Here is a 6,276-nt window from a genome sequence, read left to right on the forward strand (position 1 = left end):
CTTCTGCTATCATAAGATGCCTCTGCTTCTGGGACACCAATGAAATGGGAAGACTCTGAGCAACTGCTAAGCAATGGAATTGATCCAGCTGAACACTTTTGTAAAGAACCGAGAGCAATGGACACCTGGAATGTGGAAGGTTCTGCCTTATTTATCAGACTGTTACGTTTTTAATTGAAAAATGAATCAAGCAATCTTGCAGAGAGGATCAAACCAGATACGTGGGGGAGGGGATACAATGGATATAAATCATACAATAAAAAGGTATATCACAGAAATGTGAAAGGAAATTGCCCTTGTTGGGAATAGCAAGTGTGGTGACTAGAAGAGCATCATTTCATGATGGATTTTGCTGTTGACAGCCTAGCCTAGCCACCTACTCATACAGAATAATGTCTGGAAAGGGGGAAGAGGGAGCAGAGAGCAGAAGTTGGTGAAAAGTGAGATTTTCTGATAAGATTTTCCCCACAGACATTTGTGCTGAGAGATCAGACTCCTTGTAAGCTCTGCCAAAGAGTAACTCAGTGATAAGAAAGCAAGTGGTGTGAAGGGCAGGAGTAAGTGAATGTGCACTAGGATGCTCTCCTTTCTACCTTTTTCATATTATTAAGTGCAATCATTTTGAGTTGTCTTTATATTATTTAGAGGGTTTTTCTACTAGAAACTACAATATTTATACCTGCCTGAGAAAAGAGGATGTGTGTGTACAAGAAACAGAAAAGAATCCAAACATGGAATTGAGAGAATGATGACTAAATGTAACTACATTTTCAGCTCTTGGAATTTTATTTTCTTCACTACAGTAAACTCCAACATAACTCCTGAAGATAGAGTTTGTGTATGTGAAATTATGCTTTGATAACAAGCAGCTCCTAAAAGTCAATTCAAATATTATCAAAGGCATCTTTAAAGAATATATCAAGAATCATATACTGGAATCTGTCCCCATATTAAAACTTTTTTAACACATTCACCATGCTACTTAATCTCACTCTTTCTGAAATTTAGCTTTGTACAGGTAGAAGAATGTTTGGTTCTAACATATTATACAGAGATCACTAGGTTCTCTTTCTGATGCTCCAATAAGCTGCAAGGTCTGTAAAAAGGTCTGGGGTCTTTTGGGAAATCATAACTTTTAACTCAAAGGTTTTTTTCCTTCCTAATTCAAAAATGTAGCTATGGATTCTTAGTGAGGAGGGAAATGTTTTCTGCACCTACTCAGAGGTACTCTTGTCTTTTCATGCTACAAAGCTGAATCCTGCATTGAATTTGTTTTTTAGAGTAGCTCTTGTTGATATGAAATCATGTCGAGTGTTTCTTTCGTGTTCATTTCAAATTACATAAACTGACAGGGCAAGCTACCCTATATAAAAAGAGAGCAAACCCCCACTCCCTTCTAGCACTAAGGATGAAATGGCTGCCAGTAAACAACCAAGCTCAGAGAGCATTATGGACTCCGCAGTTGCATAAACTGTCAGTCAAGCACTGATTCATATTCAAGTGCAAATGCTAATAATGAAAAGCAGTCTTAAATCTAAATTAGCAATCAGAATTATGGAAAGTGGTATGCAATTATAATCAATTCATATACAATACTGCCGATTTTCACCAATATTGCGTGCTGTGGGTTTTCTACTTCTTATTTTTAACCTCATCCAGAATCATGAAATAGTTCTACCAAATTCACAACATTTCAGCCTTGAAACAGAATGTAGTGGAACCTCCAGCTGAAGGGAAAGGGGCCCTGCCAGGGGGAATAAAGAGACATTCCATCTTGGGGAGTGGGGGGGGGGAGAAGGAAACGTTTTAAGATCAAACCCTTAGATCTATATCTGCCATTTCCTAAGGGAAAGTATGCAATCTGGCGCAAGATACTTATAATATAGGTGATAAACAATAAAATACCTGCTTGAGCCTATCCACAAGTGCTTATGGTTGCTTGCACCCGACACAGAAGTGGTTTTGATGTAAACACAGTCGTCGTATTTTAGTAGGTGATATTCCATTATTATAAACGCTAATTGGATGCAAGATTTTCTTGACCTTACAAGCATTCGTTTATTTTGTGGAAGAGGTTAGAGATAGACAAGTCGGTTATTTACTTCAGAGAAAAATAATAGAGACAACCAGAAATGGGGGACAGCTTTGAAAAGAAAAACAGTGTGTTGAATTATGCTTTGGATTCTATCTGGTTTCTGTTATGAGATCTATTTTGCCTGTATCAATATGTAAAAAGTAAAAAAAAATTACAAGTCCACCTCAAATAGGAAATATAACCAGATATAAGCAATAAAGCTAAATTATTTATAGTTGCTGTGCCATATGCCATCATCCAGTATCCCTTGAAAAATAATGAAAAAAGGTGTAGTTCATAAAGTTATTTGCACTTGATGAAAGAAATTGTATCTGATTTGTAAAAATAAAAGTTTGCATTTCATATTGCCCATTTAAATTATTAAATGGAATTTCTTGGTGTTTCATTGATCGTCCATATTTTTTCCCCATTGCTTGTAAAATGGCTAATGCATATTTATTGCTGCTTGAAGTTCTGTTTCTCCCTCCCTTTTTGTTCCTTTTTCTCTTTGGAAATTGGCCAATTTTTTTACACTAGTCAGTTTGTAGTCACCAACAATTATGGGTTCCAAAGCTTGGACATAGTATTTGCACTGTGAAATGCATATTATTGCCTGTTATGCATTTCTCTAAAAAATAAAAAACATAACTCCTTTAATACAAAAGCAATTAAAACTGTATAAAAATAGAACAAATGGAAAACATGCCAATAGTATGAATGAAAACAATTATTTGTCTTTTCCTGTACCAGGGATGGGGATCATTTTTAGATGTTTCTAGGCTGCAACTCCCACCATTATTCACTGTTTATAAAGGCTGGAGGTAGTATGAATCACAGATGTTCAGCAATATTTTCCAGAAAGAGAAATTTGGTTTGTTTTCAAGTCTTACTGTATCCCTCAGTAGTAGCTCATAGGGACTTTACAAAACCATTTGAAGAGAGAGATCTGGTAGAAGGGTTGTTGACCTGCACTGCATATTCAGGGGTCTATGACAATCATGGCCAACTCGCCACGGGACAAGAGATACACTAATATCAAAGAAATAGTGGAATACAATCATTAAAGAAAGGATGCAAAAGGAGGGACAGAATGAAATGTGAATGACAAAACTTAAAAAAAAATATTTTGAATAATTAAATTGAATTGTTAAATTGTCCCATGGTGAGTTGTCCTGCAGTGAGTTAGCCATGGTGAGTTGGCTGCAGCGAGTTGGCTGTGGCAAGTTGTTCCATTCCATATAGGAGGGACTCTTCAAGATGTGGTTGGGATACTTTAAGCACCAGTCAGGAAGATATTTTATTTGGCAGCCCTCGTATTGCATAGTTCTGGCAATTTATTCCTGTATGAAAAGCTGAATACACTTTTTAGACAAATTTGTGATGGTTAGCATTTAGAACTACTTTTATATGATGTACAGTATATCGTTTTAAATGGATACTTCTTATTCATTTCTCCCTGATAAAGTATTTGGAGCCTTTTCTACAAAAATAAACAGGAAAACATGCTGGGTAACACGAAGAACAAATTTCCTCCAACTCCTTTTTCATAATGCTCAAGCAGAAAACTTTAGGAAACTAACAAGTGGATTGAAAGGCAATAACATTTTTTATTTCCCAGCAACTATAATTCAGAAGCATATTAATTCTAGAGGTTGGATGTAATTATAATAACTTGGAATTGTTCGATAATGCTTTTAATATTGATAATATTTGATAATACTTTTCTTTTACAGTAGCATTCTGTATTTTCCAATAACTGTAAATCGGAAGAACATTATTTCTAGAGCCTGGATATAACCACCATGATTTGGGACTACTTGATCATGCTTTTTCTCCATTAATCTGAAGTCTACACACTTGTCAAAATTACATTTATTTGGCCATCCCTTCAAATTCTATATAGTTTTTACTATATACAGTAGAATCTTGGAGAGAAATTCTGGATCTTTTGCAATTTCTACTCTTTGCTATGATTCTTTTATTCTTTCATTGCTACAGTGCAAAGTTGAACTACTTTTAAAAGCTGAAGGATCATTTAGTTGCAAAATCTTTCTGGCTAAATAAATGCTTGGGGATCTTATTGCTAGTATATTACTAGACTTACCCCTTAGTCAAAAGTGTTTCAGTTTGCTGTTCTGGCATACCAAATTGCTAAAATGTGCAGACTATTAGAATCATGGGGCAAAAGGATGTATGTATGTATGCTCATGCGTACATACTAAGAAATAAAGTTCATGTAAAATGAACTTTGTTTGATTTCTGAAATCTTGGCTTTTGGGTATGGTCTGGAAGAGAGAAATTTCCTCCTACATTATTGTTTTTCAAATATTTGTGGTAACTGATAAGTAGGATTCTTGTAATCAAAATGGCATTAGGTGTTTCACATTTCTTTCTCCTGGGGTTATTGTTAGGACTACATATTTTGGTTAAAAAATCTGGATGAACACTAGATAGAGTAAGTACTGTATGGTACAGAAGAATAAACTCTACTGTCCTTATTTGACTAGATTTTTGCTGCCAAGTTTTGGTTGACACCTAGTTGTGGTAACAAGTTGGCAGAAGCAGGGGGGTAAAACATAAGGAGTTTAATAAGCTGACAACCTCTTAACAAGTTTTGCATTAAGCTTGTTTCTATTGGAGAGCTGACCGTAGAAGAGATGGTACAGCTTTAGTTCCTTTCTTCAAATAGTCAAATCTCCATCACAACATCCTTCCTCCTTCTAGAATCAAGTTTTTTTTTAAAAAAAAATCATTGATGTTTGCAACATGTTTATAAAGGACGGAATTTCAAGAGGACCCAGCAGATGGCAGCACGTAACTGTCTGAAGGAGATGGGCGGTTCAAAAATGTGAAAAATAAGTAATACTTGAATGCGGTTTAGAGTTCGAAGTTCAGAATTGTAGGCGAGACTAGAATTCAAAAACTTCTCAGAAGAGGTTCTTGGGAAACCACTTCCGTGAGTTGCAAAGAAAACTGGAGAGAGCATGCAGTCTATGTTAGTAAATCGGGCAGGAGTTAAACTCGAGTCGAAGACTTTATTAGTATTGTTTAACGGGCATGTAATTTTTCAGCACAGGAGAAAATACTTTTTAACCTCCAAAGCTTTTTATAGACAATTAGACTGGTTCTGAATGAAAACTATTTTCATTCTGTTTGAAAAGCATGGCTCAATTTCGAACCCTGCCTCAGGAGATAAATTGCCACATCTCCCAACCTTCTATTTTTCCACTACGGTTGTATACCGTTTAGTTCAACGCAGAATCGGCACAATTAGCGAGAAGCCAATTTATTTATTTATTTATTTATTTATTTATTTGTTTGTTTGTTTGTTCTTATTTCTATACCGCCCTTCTCCAAATAGGACTCAGGGCGGTGAACAGCCAAAGTAAAAGACAATACATATAAAATTTAAAAGCAGTTTAAAATAATTAAATATTTTGGCCGTAAATTAAAACAACCCAATTTAAAATCAATTTAAAATTTAACTTAAGCCAGCCCAGCTAGTTGAAATAAATGGGTTTTCAGGGCCCGACGAAAAATCCGGAGGTCTGTTATTGTACGTATCTCTGGGGGGAGGTTGTTCCAGAGGGTGGGCGCCGCCACAGAGAAGGCTCTCCCCCTGGGAGTCGTCAGCCGACATTGTCTGGCGGACGGCACCCTGAGGAGGCCCACTCTGTGCGAGCGTACTGGCCGGTGGGAGGCTATTGGCTATTTAACAAGTAAGCAGGTCGAACTTTTAATTGCAAAGGAAACAAGCCGATCCGGATCTCCCACGTCTGCGAGTTGACCTGCTGCATCGCTTTCCACCCGAGAACACGGAGGTTTACGCATTCGAGTCCCATGCAGGAATTAAACCAATGAGACCAAGTTATCCGTTTTTACTACTATACTCAGGGGGAAAAAATCTCACCAGCAAGTCAACGATTTAAAAAAGTGCACTACAATAAATCTCTTTGTGCTTAAACTGATTAAAGGAAAAGCGCCCAAGAAAACCATGCGGCTTACGAATTTTAGCAATGTGATTCGGCTGCGGAAATCCGGAATTGGAAGCCGGACTTTAATCTGACTTGTATTTGGTTGGAAGGCAAGGCTATTGCTCCGCCGAAAGCCGGAGGTGCAAACGTAAGGGCAAGGAGGCTTCGCCGCGGCTTCTGCGCATGACAGGAAATGCGGCTCGTTTGGCAGAACAGCGGCCTCTGCTT

Source organism: Pituophis catenifer, unplaced genomic scaffold, assembly GCF_029215685.1.
Source record: "Pituophis catenifer annectens isolate HBS135680 unplaced genomic scaffold, rPitCat1.0.hap2 SCAF_3, whole genome shotgun sequence".
Taxonomy (NCBI): Eukaryota; Metazoa; Chordata; class Lepidosauria; order Squamata; family Colubridae; genus Pituophis; species Pituophis catenifer.